Below are 19,575 nucleotides of genomic sequence, written 5' to 3'. Positions count from 1 at the left end.
TAGTTCATAGTACATTAACTAAGGTAATAACAGATAAAATAAAAATTAAAACTCAATTTAAAATGTATTAGTAAATGTTGAAATTAACAAACTAACAATGAATAATACTTATACAACATTTATTAACCTAAGTTAATGCTAAAAAATGTAATCTTATTGTAAAGTGTTACCATTTCATATAAATCCAAAGAGTCATGCTTAAAGATGGCCATATTTTAAATATCTGCAAAGGCCAGAGCATTAAAATTACATAAATGTAAACCTATATTACATGTATAGTCTCTTTGCTTCTATTTTAGAACACATGATGATTGTTTAATCAAAATAACAATATGTGTTGTAGTGATAAAAATATAAAGACCTGATCTATTTAGGAGTGAAGCGGGTTGTCGAAGGTCACACACTCAAACAGAAGTGGAGTGACACCATATTTAACGCAGTGTAAATGCATTCATTATGGCCTTGGTTACACTGTCAGTGAAATGAGACCAAATTCAGATTTTTTGCTCATATGTGACACAGATCGGATGTGTTATATGACTGTGTAAACAGGGAAAAAACGCATGCATTCGGATATTTCGAGATCTGTTTCAGGCCTCGTTCATATGTGGAAATAAATCAGATATAAATGATATATGTGCCAATGCGACTGTCATGTAAAAGGCAGGATTTTCTGAGGCATTACGTCTCCGCGGTTTAATGACGAGAGACAACCCCGACACGCATCTGCGAAGGGACGGATGGTGTCGTCATAGGAGAGGAATGTGGACACACGATGACACAACATATCAAAAGTTGGCTAGCTCATCCTAACATTTCGGACCCACTGCTTCTCGTTAAAGCCCGCCACAATCTCATGAAAGTGCATATCTATACCACTAATTTTATTTCTCGTGCCATTTACACCAAAAATAGTTTTTGAGTGCATATGATATAAATGAATGAGGCATTTATATAGCGCTTCCAAACAATGGTAATTTCAATAATATGTTCTTTATGGTGTGTAATACGCACGCACTCCACACCCCTAATCCTACCCAAGGGGTTTACAGTGCGTATTATGCACGCAAAACTATTTTTGGCGTATAAATGGCGCGAGAAATAAAATTAGTTACGCACTTTCATGAGATCGTGTTGTATGTTCCCAGCAGTCCCGAGATCTCTCGCACACAATAACTGAAGCACATGCGCTGCTGCGATGATGGCCCTTTTCGTCGTCCTCCGCCTCACAATCATGCTGATGTTTGGCGAACTTCGCATATATCGCAGAGCTAGCATCAAGCATATTTCGCATTCGTCCATCTGTGCAAGAACCAACTTTAAGCATGCGCGATGTTTCAGATAGTATGTCAAATCGGAAATGGGTCACAATTGAAAAAGACGTGTAAACGGACAGTCAAATAAATTGGATATAGGCAACAAATCAGAATTGGGCATCAAGACCTGCAGTGTAAACGAGGCCATGACACAGTTTTCTCTTCATTTCAAAGAGCCGTGGATGAGCGAGCGCTGCATTAGCACTCAGCTGGTGTGGCGTATCATACCTAACCCTCCTGCGTGTGCGTCTATGAGTGAAGCGGCCACAGCCGTTCCCGGTCTCAGGCCCAGATCTGCAGCCGCCTCTGCGGTCAGTCATCGTCCTACAGGAGTCCCAGGAATACAAGTCTGCTCACCTGCACACACACACACACACACACACACACACACACACACACACACATATCAGTCAACACGACCGGCTGAACACAGACAGACACCTGAGCTTTACTCTCTCCCACCGATTTTACAGTAGCTGTTTTCCATCAGGTCCTCCAAGCCGATGGCGCTCCAGAAGGTGTCGTCCCAGCCTTCAGACGGAGAATACGTCCACTTACAGACAAGAGTACAGAGAGACCTGCATCAGGAGAGCAAGACATGCTGTGTGGATCACTGCTTGAGCACCTGGCCCTTTGCCCCTTGGTGCCCAAAGAGCCCTTTTGTCAAGGCAAAATTTCCTATCCTTTTTTTGTAATTAAAGGCCCTTTTGTGGATGCCTGCCCAATCTAACTATTAGTAAAATTAATGAATAATTTAGCCGTAAATAAAATGACCCACATGATGACCTTTCACCTGACGAACTCACCCGAATGACACGCCGCACGCGCATTTTTTAATATCGCGCGCACTACCAGAGGATATCTTCAACACCTCGGCTGCTGGTGTATCATTCTCAGCAAAGTGATTTTGAGGTTTGTTTACTTATTATTGTTATTATTTTACAAGAACGACGTGAAGAGATGTTGTTTATATTGCTGTGTGTAGCCTGCATAAGTAACGTTAGCTTGCTGTTTGAGGGAGAAAAGTTTTAAGAGTGTCGAGGGGCCTGGTCTTTTTATGTCATTTGACTAAAAACTATTCATACTTTGAACTACTATTATTATTATTACAGTATTTATTTAAAAAATGTCGAGAACCTTAAAAATAATTATCACATTACTAGTAAGGCTTACCATATTTATATTTAAGGCTTTCCTTATTTTTTTCTACCTGCAGGTCTTGGTGTGCAGCAGCTTCTGTGAGCATCTCCCTCACAGCAAAGGCAGCAAACTCACTTAAGGACTTCAGTAAGAATTTACCAGAACAGGCATATCTATATATTTATATCGCTGTGGGCCTCTAGTCAGTCAACGTAGTGTGATTGCTTAGATCTACGTCACACATAGGCTCACTATTGGCCGACGCTGGTCATGTGGGTGATGCGTGTGACATACAACAACAGAAGCATACGCTGTTACACTAGTTAACTGACTCGAGGCCCACAGAGAAGGAAATTAATAGTTGAAATAAAGTCGTTATTTTTGTTTGTTTTTGCGCACTAAAAGTATTCTCATCGTTTGATAAACTTAAGATTGAGCCACTGTATTCACTTGGACTATTTTAACGATGTCTTTAATAACTTTTCGAGGAACAAGTTTCAATCCCTTAGAAGCCTATGGAGGAGTGATCCAGCTCTCAGATTTCATCAAAAATATCTTAATTCGTGTTCTGAAAATGAACGAATGTCTTACGGGGTTGGAACGAGGGAGAGTAAATCCTGACAGAATTTACATTTTTGGGTGAACTATCCCTTTAAACAAGTTTTAGTGTTTTCTTCTTCCCTCATATTTGAAATATATAAAATATTTGTGACATAACTGTATATTTGTTTGTGTTCTTTGTGCAAAAAAGCTAAGTGAACCTCAAGGAACATGTTAAAATCTTTTGTAAAAATCTGCTTTAAAGATTTGACTTGGCTAAAGTGGTTGAAGTGATGGATCTGATTTAAAGAAGTAATTTCATATACATTACTGTAGTCAATTACATATATTGAGCTGCATCAGCAGTTTTGTAGATCTACAACCCTAAAGTTGTTTTTATCACAGAATGAATGTCGTCTATGAAACAGTTGTGCGGATCCTGCATCTCACCTGCATAAGGACCCTGTAGCTTTCCAGGATAGAAAGTCTGGAAGGTCAAAGAAATGTGCCGCGTCTTTCCAACAGGTTTCCTGCAGATTCTAACCGCAAAAGAAGAAACAAGCGTCTGAAACACAAGTGTTTATAGTTCTCTCGCTCTTCCTCAGGATCCCAGCGCTCCTCACCTCTTTGAGCCACAGTAGTTTGGGCGGCTGCATTTCGGGCGACATCACCCCGCCGACCCCCTGAAGCACTCTGTGTTTGGTGTGTGTGATCCGAGCGGCTTGTTCTGCGGCCCGGTGGTCCATCCACATCACCACGTTCCTCTCTCGGACGCCTGCAAGTAACACTGGGTCAGAGCGCTGGCTCACGCTCTCCGCACGAGTGATGAACACGCCTCACCTGTGTGATTGACAGCCACGGGCTGGAAGTGCCGATCCAGAGCCACCAGTGAACAGGTGGCATCAAACCCGAGCCCTCGAACACACGTCACGTCAATGTCCTGAGTCACTCCCTGAAAATAAACGCAAACAGCCGTTTGACCAACACAACTCCAACAGAGTCCTAGACAATGATGATGCACAGTTTATGTGCCTGCCGGACAGATGGTCGACCCACCTTCACGGCCCGGCAGCACTTGCTCCAGATATCAGCTGACGACTGCTCATAATGCTCCGCACGCGGCTCCCAGATGACAACGGGCTCCTCTGCTGTGTGCTTGACCTGACCGTCTGGAGTGACCAGAGCCGCTCGAAACACTGGCAGTGCCCACATCCACCGCCACATAATACCTGCTCATCTCACTGGACACCTGCGGAAACACACACACACACACGTGTGCTAAGCACCCTCAAACACAAGCAAGAGCACCCTCAGTTGATACTGTAATAATACATTGTATTTGGATAACAGATTTTGGCCCGAACCCAGAGTAATCCCAGGTTTGGGATAGGACAACTAAGTGAGGAGATGGGGTGGTGGATGGACGCTGGAAAACTGTCATATAACAGCGGTAAAATCTACTGTATGTATACCTCCTTATGTTAATTGAGTTGCCTGGATGACTCCCATGACAATTACTAGGTTAATTATCTGAAAGTGCTTCTCCCGAACTCTGTTAATAAAACATCATTTCACGAGTTCACACTTACATATAGGGGTGTGACAGTTATTATATAACCGTGAGACCGACGCTTATAGTTAAACACCGTCATTAGAGCTCTATAACCGCCAAAACCGTGTTATTTAAATTATTTTTACAAACATGTTTTGTTTGTAATGTAATGTTTGTAATTCAGAATGTTTAAATACTAATATCAGCTTACGAGGGAAACGGAGGCGGAGTTAAGTGATGCTTGGCCGGAGACTGCTGCAGGAGATGATTCGAGAGAAGTCTGTGCCACTTTACCGATCAGAGCGCGCGCTGACACGGAGTAAAGCCTTGTTTATACTCGACGCGTCCGCACAAGCGCGAAGATGCGCGCGGCAAAAATGACGCGACGGGTGTGCAAGATCGGTAAAGCCTTGTTTATACTCGACGCGTCCGCACGAGCGCGAGTCTCGGCTGACTGCGTGCGCACCTCTCCAAACAGACGAGGCGTTTATACTTGACGCGCTCGCCGTTGTGCTATTCTGTGAAACGACAGGGGGCGACTTGGAGTAATTCTCCTCTAAACCACCAGGAATCAGCAGTGAAGAAGTAGCTTGCCGGTTATTAATTGCTGAAATTCATATGAAAAGAGTAATAAATGCAGTAGGTTTATTGTACTTTCACTGCATGTAAACTAGTTAAACAACTGAAGCCTTATTGAAGAGTGTTTAAACCTTAATTTCATCAGCAGGGCTTACTTCTGCTATTGTAGGCTTATTTTGTAAATGTAAGCAGTTACTTTAGACAAGTGCAAACTGGGTGCTTAATGCAAATGTATTCCTATTCACAAAATGCAAATGTCTCTGTGTATAGAAGGATCATAAACATGCTGGTACAGACGTACCAGTTCGGCCAGATTCGGCTCAAAGTCGTTCATCTTCGGATGCGGCGCCGAGCAAGATTTTACAAAAAGTGCCGTGCACACCGCCAGGCGAAATGGGGTCTTGCGCACCCAAACGCACACGACCGCCCACACCGCAATAACGTCATTTTTGCCGCGCGCACCTTCGCGCTCTAGCGGACGCGTCGGGTATAAACAAGGCTTTATGTGTTTGGTTATTACTTCGCTCGACCGGAAGGGGTCGCGCTGCATCCGACGGGAGCCTGCAGCTCACAACATCGGAAGAGCGATAATTATAGGGTAAAGAAACAACCAACCAAATTAAAAAGTCATTTTTTTATTCCATTTCCACTTATCATAGTCCTCAAGTATCTCTGGTTATTTTAACGTCTATTTTTAATCAGTAATTATGTTCAGGATAGGGTACACATTTTCTAAGAGCTATTTCCTTGTTGTGGATTAAAGTCCTTGTCTCTTCACACGTGTGTGTGTGTGTGTGTGTGTGTGTGTGTGTGTGTGTGTGTGTATTTATGTATTATGCACATTTTATTATTGTTCTTCTGTCTTTTACAACTGTTTTAACTATTGTTCTAGTGTAGCGATGTTTCAGACAGTTGTAATTGTATAACTGGAGTGACAAACAACTTGAATGTGAGGCTACATGGTAAATTCAAACTATCCAAGCATGACTTAGGCCCCATCCACACTACTACGTTTTAGTTTAGAAACGGAGACCTTTTGCTACGTTTGCACCTCCCGTCCACACTAAAACGGCAAAAATGAAGACCTACAACAGAGAAGTTTAGAAACGCTGCCGACCCCGTTTTGCGTTTTGAATCTCCGGAGGGCGTTTTAGTGAAGACGGGTCAAAACGGAGGACTTTAGAAACGATGACGCAGAGGCTCACGCTCGGCTCTCTGATTGGATGTCATACAACGGAATAAAACGCACAACAACAGCCTGGACTACCAGTTACGTTAGAGCAAGTAAATTCTGCATTTCACAATGCTATAACTGCCTACATGCACCGGAGGCAAGCTATTATTCCAGCGACCTGTGACAGTTCCCGTGTGCAGCGGCGGTATCGACCATACATGGAGCGTCGGTCATGGGTTAAGCCGGGACGAACCAGCACATGGTGGGATAATTTTATCAATGAAGTTGTGGTTCCTGAGGAATGGTGCGAAAACTCTTGAATGTCCAGATCGGCACTTAACAACCTCAGAGAAATCTGAGGAATAATCAATCCGTTTCCTGTTTACACCGGCACGCGCATGCCCAGTGTAGGTGAATGGTCACGTGATCCGCGTTTTCAGTCGTTTTAATGTGGAAGGAGATCAGTTCTAATACGCAGCTCAAACGCTGGTGTGGACGGAGATCGTCTTCGTTTTAATTCTCCGTTTCTAAACTAAAACGCAGTAGTGTGGATGGGGCCTTAGCCTACCAACCTGTGCAGGAGGAGCTGACTGCTCTTCATCAATACTGCTGTACCTATACTGAGCCGTTTCACTGCTGCTGTAGAAGCTGTGGCTGCCTCTGACTCTTTTCTTTTTTGAAGAAGCTCTGAATATCTCTGCTTCTCTTCATAACTATTCTCTTAACCCTAACCCTGGGGGAAATGTAATTCAATCACTCAATCAATCAGTTAGTCAATTCACTTTGAAGTAATAGCTATAACTACAAACATAAAGCAGGATCATTGTCAAATTGGGTTAGAATCAGTGTGCAAAATACAGGTGTTCGTGGGGCTCTGGAACCCCTTAAATAACAGCTTTGACTCCATTAAAATGTCAAAAAGAAAGGTGTCAGCAATGTGCCTAATTATAGGATCTACAAAGGTTTATTTTTACATAACTAAACTGTTTTTATAACGTACTCGGTTACTAACGTAACCTCGGTTCTCTCTAGAGAGGGAACGAGTACTGCGTAATATCTTACGCTATGGGGAAAACCTCTTTTCCACGAGATATTGAAGCCAAAAATTATCCTTAATTTTGAATTAATGTAAAACGCTGTGCAGCAGCATGCAGACATAGGTTAAGACGGCTTGCGCGCCTATTGGCTGCCCTGCGCCAACAGCAGCAGCCTATCGAGAGTGGCTCTGCGTGACACATATCCAATGGGGGCATTTCACGCCCATTTCATCACGTCCCGCCAGAAAGGGCGTGGTCACGCCCTATAAACATAGCTCGATTAGGCTGGTACAACTGGTTTTCATCTCTTCAGCGAAGCATCACCGCATCGCTGGATCCGGAGTGAGAAGCCACTATGGCGTTATTTTTTAGTCAAAAGTTATGAGCGTGTAAGACATGCTCACGAGCACATTATGTTATTTCACACGCGCAAAAATGAACCTTCAGGTGGCATGATAAAAGTACTCGCGCACAAATTCAACAACCGAGAGGTGTAGAGGTAGCTGCGAGCGAGCGCCTGGCATACTCTCATAGGTTAACTCTGCTTGTACAGTGGAATCCTGCTCGCGCGCAGCGGGCTTCTGCTCGCGGAGTGCTGTTTTGCTCGCGCAGTGGATTTCTGCTCGCTCAGCTGATTTCTGCTCCCTCGAGTCTACATGACTTTTGACAATTTGGGGGCGGAACCAAGGAGGGCACTGACCCTCTTATGATTGGTCACTTTAATCGTAATCACAACCACAGGGACATCTTTGTACCTTGATTGACAGCTCTCATTACAGGAAGTCAGAGTCAAAGGATCTGACGGAGTTTTTTTTTTTTTTTTAATGAATTTAAACTGTATATAAAATCCTTAAAAACTTTGAAAGGTCCTAAAGCACAAAAAATATATGATACCCTAAAACACTTCCCAACTAAGATAAATGGATGAACAAAGACTGAATTCTCCCCTTATGTCATGTTATATTATAATTCCTTACCGTTTATTTATTAAAATGTTTATTTTGCTTACAAATATCCTTATTTTTGTACTAAGACTACATTTATATTCTTGTTGTATTAAGAGCTGCTCCCTCTGACTATATTGTCCTTGTATCCTATTCTAAAGAAAAGGAAGTTATGCAGCCATGTTTGTCTGTAAATCTTGATATTTCAATAAAAATAAAAAAACTCCGTCAGATACTTTGACTCCGTTCTTCCTGTAATGAGAGCTGTCAATCAAAGTACAAAGATGTCCCTGTGGTTGTGATTACGATTAAAGTGACCAATCATAAGAGGGTCAGTGCCCTCCTTGGTTCCGCCCCCAAATTGTCAAAAGTCATGTAGACTCGAGGGAGCAGAAATCAGCTGAGCGAGCAGAAATCCACTGCGCGAGCAAAACAGCACTCCGCGAGCAGAAGCCCGCTGCACGCGAGCAGGATTCCACTGTACAAGCAGAGTTAACCTATGAGAGTATGCCAGGCGCTCGCTCGCAGCTACCTCTACACCTCTCGGTTGTTGAATTTGTGCGCGAGTACTTTTATCATGCCAGCTGAAGGTTCATTTTTGCGCGTGTGAAATAACATAATGTGCTCGTGAGCATGTCTTACACGCTCATAACTTTTGACTAAAAAATAACGCCATAAGCCACGCCGTCTGAGAAAAAGCACACAGCGGGACGAGCCTTGAGTCTGAAGTCGCTGGGGTCGCCGCGTAGCCTTAGAGATTTATTGTGCATTGTTGGCGGCTTCATTGCACTTTGTGAGATCGTGATGAAATGACAGAGCGACAGCATTAGTGATTGTAAAGGGAGCAGTCTTGACTCGCATTCGAGGCTTCAGCCTATATAATCCATTGAATAACACTATTATTTTTCATGCTGCTAAGAGAACCGACGCCAATTGCATACTGTAAAGTTTCAGAAGTGACCTGGATTCACGCAGCACGGGATAGAAATATGACGCTAAAATAGTAACGCATTGAAGCAATGTAAAGGCACACTAAATTAATAGAAAAATATTTGTAGTATATATATATTTTAAATTCTATTCCAAATATTGGCAAAAGTTATGACTTGTAAATAATAGGAATGTAACGACCAAATCTCACGATACGATAATACCTTGGTGTAAAGACCACTGTACGATCATTATTGCGATATTTAAAAAAAAGAACGAAAGAGTGACAAATGAAGACTTGGAAAAAGGTGCCATATATGTTTATTAAACAATGATTAAACATTACAATGATGTACAAATTAACCATGTAATTTCCTGACTCTTTTTTTTATCCTCATAACTTCTGCTTAGAAGGTATATACACACACATACAGAGAGAGAGAGAGAGAGAGAGAGAGAGAGAGAGAGAGAGGGGGGGGGAGAGGGGAGAGAGAGAGGGGGGGGGGGAGAGAGAGAGAGGGGGGGGAGAGAGAGAGGGGGGGAGAGAGAGAGAGAGAGAGAGAGGGGGGGGGGAGAGGGGAGAGAGAGAGAGAGAGAGGGGGGAGAGAGGGGAGAGTGAGAGCTAGAGAGAGGAGAGAGAGAGAGAGAGAGAGAGAGAGAGAGGGGGGGGGGGAGGAGAGAGAGGGGGGGGGGAGAGAGAGAGGGGGGAGAGAGAGAGAGAGAGGGGGGGGGAGAGAGGGAGAGTGAGAGAGAGGGGGGGAGAGAGGTGAAGAGAGAGAGAGGAGAGAGAGAGAGAGAGAGGGAGAGAGAGAGAGAGAGAGAGAGAGAGAGAGGGGGAGAGTGAGAAGAGAGAGAGAGAGAGAGAGAGAGAGAGAGCGAGAGACAGACAAACAAACACACACACACACACAGCGACAGACAGACGGACACACACATGGGTTAATATTTGGGTGAACTCCCCTCATTACTGTCATTACGTTAGTTAATTCACTCTCACTACTGCAAAAAGATAAAACTGAATACAGCGCGCTATTTCCTTCATGCAAATTTCATATCCGTTTGCAACTGCTTTGTTAGTTTACATCGGTAGAATGACTGTAACATTAAGTCTCTCACAGTGAAACTCCTACCTGCTTCGCGCGCGTCTGGAGTAAACGCGTTTACTCTCGTTCACTTCTGCAGGACTTCAGTCAGAGTTTCAGCGACTGAAGAGAAAAACATTCACAATGTACTTTGGATTTTCGCTTACGGTGCTCGAGCGCGACCAAAAAGTACGACCGCGCGAGACTCAATAGCATTCATGCCGAGGTCATTATGGGATAGTTACTATGGGATAGTTAGAATAAAACCCTTTCAAACCCTGCACTCACTGTGCGGGGTTAATGCAGGAATCCTGCAAGACAGAATGAAAATCCTACAGAACAGGATATTGCTGAGCAGGGGCGTTGCTAGGGTCTTGATACATTGGGGGCTTAGCCCAGTCCGCACCACCCGTCCCCGCTTTTGGTAACTACTACTTCTACTCAGAGGCACATAATAATAAGCAATAATATCATCAATGGAGGGTCTGGGGGACCTCCCCCAGGGAACGTTGGGCATTAAACACTTCATTTCCTGCATTCAGGTGCATTTTTTGTAGCATTTTAAATGATAGGTAAAAAGATAGAATGCTTTATTTGTAGAACTGTAACAGCTATTCACAGAAACACAAATAAATAATACATGAATATGAAATAATATTTTAAAAAATGAATATAAAACTATGTATATATACTGTGTATTTAGATATTTATCTATCTATATTTATCTACATCTATTTATACACACACACACACAAACACACACACACACACACACACACACACACACACACACACACACACACACACACACACACACACACACACACACACACACACACATCACTCCAACAGTCTGCTTGTATAAGTCTGGAAAAGGAACTAAAGCAGGCATGAAAGCGGGCCAGGGGTGAAAAAGGTGAGAAGGATATTACCCCTCTAGGGGGGGTTCGGGGGCACGCTCCCCCTGTAAGAAAAATTTAAATATTCCATATTTGAAACCATCAATCTGATGCATTTTGAGATGCATTTTTGCCAACCTGGGGAGAGCTGGAGAAACTTAACTTCAGCCATGAGTCAAAAATATTATGGCCTCCGTAGCGTTAGCTAATAATTTTTCACTGGAGCTTTAGCTAGCTGGCTAACGTTGCGTTCTCTCCTGCTGTGTTCAATGACTCGATTCATCAAGCTAAGCCTATGTGAACAAAGCTCCTGGGTAACTTAGATATAGCCTACCAGAAATTATTAGGGATGTCCCGATACCATTTTTTCTGAACCGATCCGATCCGATACCAACAATTTTGAGTATCGACCGATACCGATCGGATACCAGCGCAGTTTTTTTTTTAAATCAAGTACAATTTCTATAACTCTACCCTTTAACCAATGGCTCTTTCAGGCTCTCTCTCTCTCTCTCTCTCCTCTGGTGTGCACTCTAAATGCAAGCATATTATTGTAACCACAGTAACTTTGATCTGCTTGAACACATTTTAATCGTCTTTAATACATGATTCCGAAGGATAGATTAAAAGACCTGTTCATTTTTTAAATAAATACAAATTTATTAAATAATAATAATAATTATCAATAAATTACATTTTTTGAGATCCGGGGCTATAAAAAAAACATCCGGGACTGAAGCCCCGAATGCCCATGTCTAAGACGCGCCTGTTGCTGAGTCCTGTAGGTTTGTCCACATACTGTCCTGTAGGATTGATAACATCCCACAGAAATTATAAGCCCTGCAAGATTCAGAATGTAGATTGATTTATTGATTGGTTGATTAAATAAATAAACTAATCACAAACTTAAGGATATAAAACATTTATTACCTAACTACCCTAACTTACTAGCTAGCTATCATATATCCCAGCTAACACAGTTACGTTGTGAAGACGTAACAGGACCGGCCCATATTCGTCGTAACGACGTGCCAAATAACGTTCCAGCACGTAACTTTGTGATTCCTGTATTCGTCGTGGCAACGTTATTGTGGTACGTCAGCAAGAACGTGATGAGTAGGCCCTACGTCTCAATGACCTAACTGGTATGTTCTGAGGAGGTAACATCAAAGGACCGTTTTAGTAGTAACAACGACCAAAATACCACGTAAAAACAACAACAAAAAACACTGCATACATTTAATCAGCATTTATTCAGTGTTACCTGTACTATTGTGTGTATGCACCGCATGCATCAATGTGTCACACACATGTGTGCCTCAAGAATCAATCACCTAGAAAACATTTATATCATTTAATAATCAGCAGTTAGTTAATGACATTCTCCACCTCAAGATAATAAATAATTAACATATAATTTTTAACATATATATATATTAAAAGTTAACAAGTTATTGAGAAGTGAAAATTTGGCATATACATTCATTTTAATTAATTTGATCTTACTTTAAGGAAAAAAATACGAAAATTTCAACAACAAAAAAATCAAAAAGTCTTATTTGTTTTCCAAAAGTAGGAGTGTTTCATCATCTTCATCTTGCTGCTGCACACATTTTCTCTGGTCTTGCTGCTGCAAAATGAAAAGTAGCTGGTCAATATAATTTATTTAAAATATGATGGTTTCATTGTATTAATCATGTAAGATAACTATAAATATACTATAAATCCAGTAATTGTATTTACTAAATGGTTAAAATGCAGGAAACAAATAAATGCAATAGTGAGTTTATTAGGATTAGTGGATTACAAAATCGGATATAGGGATTACGTGAGAACCGGTTCTCTTCACACTTCATGACAGTAGGTGGCGACATGCACCTATTGATGTTGGTTCGCAACCCGCCATTACACCAAATGAAGAAGGACGGTTGTTCAGCAGTTGTTGAACGATATAAGAAAAAACTCCAGCTGCGCTCTATGTGAGTAACCATGAATTATATTTTTCATTTTGATATTTTATTTGTTGTTAGGATTGTCAGATGTCAACTATATGTAAATTATGACGAGGTGAGATGCGCTAATCATGTTAGCTTATAGCACGAGATCCAAACTTTTGTTTTACCTAAATTACCGTTAATTAGATTCGGATGAGCGGAATTGGAATAATTAAAATTCAAACCTACCCCAAGCCTAACTGACCTAAACGACATGACCTAAACGACAGACTGTGAAATGCTCCACTCACATGTACAGTCAGATGTTCTTTGTTTGTGCAACTTTAAGTAAATCAAACCAGTGACTAAACGGTCAACTTCACATTGTTTCTACTTTTAGTAAAAGAAAAGTACTAAGTGAACTGAACATTGTCAGGATACAGGCAAGGAGACAGAGGTAAGTGAATCCAAACACAGCTTTATTGAACGTGACACAAGTGCATAGGTGAGTATTCTCAGAGTTCAGGTGCAGATGCGGTGAGGGTCTCTACGTGCGGGGCAGATAACAGGTGAGCAGGTCCTCTTCAGGTTAATTGGATGTCAAGCGGTCACAGATCATTCATACTTGTCTTTTCTCTTTCAGGTGTCGTCGTGGATGAGACAACTCGGCGTGAACACAGGGACTCAGGAAAATACAGGATTCTAGGGAACAGGGATACAGACAGGAAATGCAGGAAACCAGGACTCGGGTAGGATGTCTGAAGACAGTGGAACAGGAATGCAGAGGTCAGTAATACACAGGTGAGTATACGTTACTTGGTCGGCGATGACGAGGAGATAGACTTTGGGGCAAGCGGGAAATGGTCTGTTCCTGTTGGAGGCTTGACGGTGAATGAAGCTGTGGTGAGTGTTTTTATTCAGAGGCTATTGATTGTGAACAGGTGCAGGTGATTAGAATTCTGGTGAGAGTGATCATTGTGTTGTGAAGGATGTGGTGTCTGATTGGTTCCTGACAAACATGTAATCTCCCTTTTTTTTTTAATTATGTAATTAGAATATAATAACTATTTTATAGAAAACTGCACCAAAGGAGCTTACATTCTGACAGCTTGCTGGAGCTTAAGTGTGTCTGCCACAATGTCCTCCACTGTTGCTTGCTGGATTCTAGGATTGGACATCATCACTGCCTCTGTAATATTAAATTCCTTAACTATGCAGCAATGGTTAAAAAAGTACTGGTAATACAGGTTTTTTGTGTCACTAACATATAGGACTTGCTCTTCCCTTTCTTCCCCTTCAGACTAAACTCCTTCCACACACTGTAGGAGGCCAGTGCCCGCATCACCCGCCGGGTGTTTTCCCCAGGGTTTGGACCTCCAACAAGACTTAAATGGTGTGTCTACAAGATGGAATACATTTTCAAAATGGTAATAACTTTTGTTATTTAACTTAATTCTAACACTTTTTTGGCATTTCACGGATAGTTCACTATTAACATACCACACTATTCCGAAATGTCTCCTCTTCATTTTTTCTTCGAGAGAGAGAGGAGTTCCTCCATAGTGCCACACACATCAAGGCTCATCTCCTCCACTCGCTGACTAGTCCCATCACCCAGGGCACGAGCACAGTTCATACAGGGCTGCTGTTGAGCTCCTCATCGCCTTCATCTCACTCTCAATGCTGATGATTCTCTGAGTGAGTAACTCAGGAGTTGATCTGGGAGAATCAAGATTGATTCATTCAAATAAAGGTAAAAACTAAGTTTCAAATTATGTTTTGCATTTACCATTCTTCTGGATGTCTCTAGGAGGCACTGGTCTTAATGATGCATCAAGAATGGTATAATCTTCAGGTCTTGCTGGTGTTAGTGTGGTTTGTTTGTTGGGTTTAAATGCTCGGGGAAATGGCAGCTGAGGTTCCTGTTGTAATGTCTGTCTGTGTTCCCCCGGTCTTTGTGCTTTTGGTTCAGTCCTGTTCAGTTTTCCCGCTCCTCGTTTGTGTTCATGTATACCACGCCCCCTTGTTATCTTGTTTAGCTTGTTTGGCCTTGTATTTAAGCCCTGTGTTTCAGTCCAGTCTTTGTGAGTTCTTAATAATGTTGTTGTTGTACCTTGATGTTGGTGGTTCTGTTCCTTAGTCTTGTGCCCTAGCCAGTGTCTTTATGTAGTTTGAGTTTATTAAATAAAGTGTGCTGCAATTGGATCCTGCTTCCTCCTTGCTTCCACCTCATCGTGACAGAAGAACTCACCGCCAATGGATCCAGCAGTTGTTAGCAACCAGGTACTAAGAAGATTTCTAGCCTCTATGTTTCAGGATGGCCAGCGGATCGAGAAGTATGTGAGGGACTTTTTGAACTGCTGCCATCTGGGATCGCTGAATGACATTGAGCTCATGGACCTGTTCTGGAGCGGGCTGGATGCGGATATCGCGCAACTGATGCCGGATGATTATACCGGTTGGACCCTAGAGGGATATATTGACCTGGCCCTTTACTTGGGGGGTTCGGCATCTACGGTGGGCTTGGCTGATGAAGCACCCTGCCAGTTCACAGTATCCCTGGAGCCTATCCACGTCCCGCCTGTCCAGCCAGAGACCGTCCAGCCAGAGACCGTCCAGCCAGAGACCGTCCAGCCAGAGACCGTCCAGCCAGAGACCGTCCAGCCAGAGACCGTCCAGCCAGAGACCGTCCAGCCAGAGACCGTCCAGCCAGAGACCGTCCAGCCAGAGACCGTCCAGCCAGAGACCGTCCAGCCAGAGACCGTCCAGCCAGAGACCGTTCTCGTCACGTCTTCCCAGTCAGAGACTGATCACGCCACGCATGCGCCGCCTGAGCCCTCAGTGACCGCAACACTGGCCATTATGGCCACAGCCATGTGGTGTGTGTGGGCTACGCACACACTTGAACCGGTGTCCGCTGATCCTGCGCCAGAGCCCGCTGATCCTGCGCCAGAGCCCGCTGATCCTGCGCCAGAGCCCGCTGATCCTGCGCCAGAGCCCGCTGATCCTGCGCCAGAGCCCGCTGATCCTGCGCCAGAGCCCGCTGATCCTGCGCCAGAGCCCGCTGATCCTGCACCAGAGCCCGCTGATCCTGCGCCAGTCCTGTTCAGCCCAGAGTTTCCTTCACCGCTGGTCCTGCCCAGCCTAAAGCCCTCTTCACCGCTGGTTCTGCCTCTTTCTCCTGTGCCGGTGCCTTCTCCAGGCTACGACCCCGTAGCTACCCCCAAGAATTTTTGGGGGGGGGGCAGTAGGCCACCACCATGGCCACCCGAAGGGTCCTCTCCAGCATGGCCGCCCGAAGGGTCTTCACCGCCGTGGCCGCCCGAAGGGTCTTCACCGCCGTGGCCGCCCGAAAGGTCTTTACCGCCGTGGCCGCCCGAAGGGTCTTCACCGCCGTGGCCGCCCGAAGGGTCTTCACCGCCGTGGCCGCCCGAAGGGTCTTCACCGCCGTGGCCGCCCGAAAGGTCTTCACCGCCGTGGCCGCCCGAGGGGTCTTCACCGCCGTGGCCGCCCGAGGGGTCTTCACCGCCGTGGCCGCCCGAAGGGTCTTCACCGCCGTGGCCGCCCGAGGGGTCTTCACCGCCGTGGCCGCCCGAAGGGTCTTCACCGCCCTGGACGCCCGAGGGTCCGACAGCTCCGCCCTGGACGCCCGAAGGGTCTGCTCCGCCCAGGACGCCCGAGGGTCCGACAGCTCCGCCCTGGACGCCCGAGGGTCCGACAGCTCCGCCCTGGACGCCCGAGGGTCCGACAGCTCCGCCCTGGACGCCCGAGGGTCCGACAGCTTCGCCCTGGATGCCCGAGGGTCCACAGCCTGCTCCGCCCTGGTCACGCCCTCAGCCTGCTCCGCCGTGGCCTCGCCCTCAGCCTGCTCCGTCGTGGACACGCCCACAGCCTGCTCCGCCCTGGCAGTCTGTTCGTCCAGCTCCGCCCATGTTCCATGGCCCAGGTCCGCCATCGCAAGACCCCGGTCCCGTTCCCTGCACGGACCTGGCCCGCCATCCCTCCCCCGGGACCGCCTCCGCTCCACCACCCTCCCGAACTATGTCTCTAGTTTTGATGGGCGTCGGGAGCCGCCCATAGAGGGGGGGCTATGTTGTAATGTCTGTCTGTGTTCCCCCGGTCTTTGTGCTTTTGGTTCAGTCCTGTTCAGTTTTCCCGCTCCTCGTTTGTGTTCATGTATACCACGCCCCCTTGTTATCTTGTTTAGCTTGTTTGGCCTTGTATTTAAGCCCTGTGTTTCAGTCCAGTCTTTGTGAGTTCTTAATAATGTTGTTGTTGTACCTTGATGTTGGTGGTTCTGTTCCTTAGTCTTGTGCCCTAGCCAGTGTCTTTATGTAGTTTGAGTTTATTAAATAAAGTGTGCTGCAATTGGATCCTGCTTCCTCCTTGCTTCCACCTCATCGTGACAGTTCCACTGTAAATTAGAAGGTAATTACTAAAAAATAGGAACAAACGAAAAACGATGAAATGTACTGGTATTGGTATCAATCAACTAATGAAATTTTGGTATTCTGAAAACCCCCAAACACTTTTTAATATGAAATTGTGCACAAGTGGTAAAGTAAAATAATTAAAACTAAGAAAGGCCTACCAGTTGATGTACAGTTCACCCGGCTCTTCTTTTTGGGGTGAGGTACTGAAGAAGTATCTTTTAAAAAAATGAATAAAAATGATTTTAGAATGACTTTAATTGTTTACTTGTAAACTTATTTCACATGCTCAGGTTCATACCTTCATCAGAGCTGCTGAGACACACTGGTCGTTTTTTTCTCTTGGGAACGTCATCAGAGCTCTCCACAGAAGACTGCACAGCTGCTCTTTTGGACCACTTCTTTGCAGTTTCATAGTCACCTGAAGTAAAAATACAGTGAGTATAATTTAGCATTCCTTAACAGAGTTGCACTAACATTTTGTTTGAATGATCCTTTAAAGTAAAATGAAATACCTGTTTTTGCAAACACTCGGACCCTGTGCCTGGTCCAATTTTTTTTATCAGGTTGTTATTAATTTTTAATTAAAAACCTTTTAATTTTTAATTAAATTATGAAATAAATATTGTAGAAAATGAATTCAAACTATAATATGAAAGCAAGAGTAACTAAAAATCTGAACCAGTTTCAGGCTCCACATACAGTACAGGATCGTTTGGGGGAAGTGTGTGGGCGCGGGCGCTGCCGGAGCATGGACACTGCACCGGAGTCGAACTGTTGCAGAGAGGTCAACCTGGAACATTTATTGATCGGCGAAAATGCATCACCATGCACCGTTCATTTCGGATGCTGTGCGGTGAGAGAGACATGTTGGAGGAGGCTATGCTATCTCTAAGGGATGTCCGAGCTGAGACGCTGGAGCGCCCCATAAGTAGCTGGTATGTAACAGTGTATTTTACGAATTGGTAACTGGGCTAGGCTAGGCTAACTTATATCCTCTTCTCAGACTGTTAAGGTTAACAGCGTACCGGCAGTTCACTATTTGGGCGAGGGGGCATTTGGGAAGGAGGAATAGGATTCCATTCCCATCCTGTGCAGTGAACTAACGTTACATCTTTTCCCCTGAGCTGAACATCAAGGATTCTAGTATGCGTTGGACTTGTAGCTAAATAAAACATTTGATGTCAGACGCTTCATGTACTCATTGATGTTTTCAACACATCTGTCTCTCGTACCTAGGATTAAACACTAGAAATCACGACTAGAATAATTTTGTTGACAAGGCATGGGGTAGAGAGAAGCTAGCTCTGCTAGTGTTGGTTGGCAACGGAGTACCCACTAAACAACATGATGTCCAAAAGACGTCTTTTCAACGTCTTTGTCACAAAAGTCGGACGTTGAAAAGACGTCCACTGAGGAGCCAGAATGAACGTTTTTATGACGTCTTTTTTTTACGTGTTCTGCACGTGCGATATAGACGTCCATCGAACCTTCGTACCAGTTTAAAAACTAGTTCAAATGTGGCCATTGTGGACATATTTTCAACATCATGTTTTATTTTAAGTAACCATTGTGGTGATGAGTGTTTGCTTTAGTTGGGCTCTTGGTCCCAGTTCTTCTTACTTTAACTTTACCGTGGCTGTTGTAACTGTGTGTTTGTATAACACCATTGTTGTGGCAGAGAAAGCCAAGAAAAAGTAAGATCGACTGTCATCAGCTCCTCGTTGATGATGATAAAATCATCACAAAGTGAGCATTTAATGTTGTGTTTAGACTTTTGTCTTTATATCAGGCATTTATAACCACCAATCTTGTGGAACTGCATTATTTGGTCCAGTACCATTAGATTGATCACTTATTTGAAGGTGGATAAAAGAAAAGCATGTTTACACAATGTTATGAGAAAATGCATCATACAGTCAAACACAGAGATCAAGATTTTGCGTATGATTCACAACAATGGTGACAATAAAAAAAAGCTTCATGCTGCAATGCATGATGGGTAGCTTTCAAAGTAC

General features: G+C 44.1%; 1 pseudogene; it reads right to left on the bottom strand.

Moving 5' to 3' along the window:
* Positions 1-10,457, bottom strand: part of LOC143716461 (FGGY carbohydrate kinase domain-containing protein-like) — a 48,698-nt pseudogene extending 38,241 nt beyond the window's left edge.
* Positions 10,458-19,575: the final 9,118 nt, after the last annotated feature.

The sequence above is a fragment of the Siphateles boraxobius genome, unplaced genomic scaffold (genome assembly GCF_051911475.1).
Source record: "Siphateles boraxobius isolate OS27281-9 unplaced genomic scaffold, OSU_SipBor_1 6, whole genome shotgun sequence".
Lineage (NCBI taxonomy): Eukaryota > Metazoa > Chordata > Actinopteri > Cypriniformes > Leuciscidae > Siphateles > Siphateles boraxobius.
Note: the sequence above shows the minus strand (reverse complement) of the source record. Positions and strands in the feature narration are given on the sequence as shown.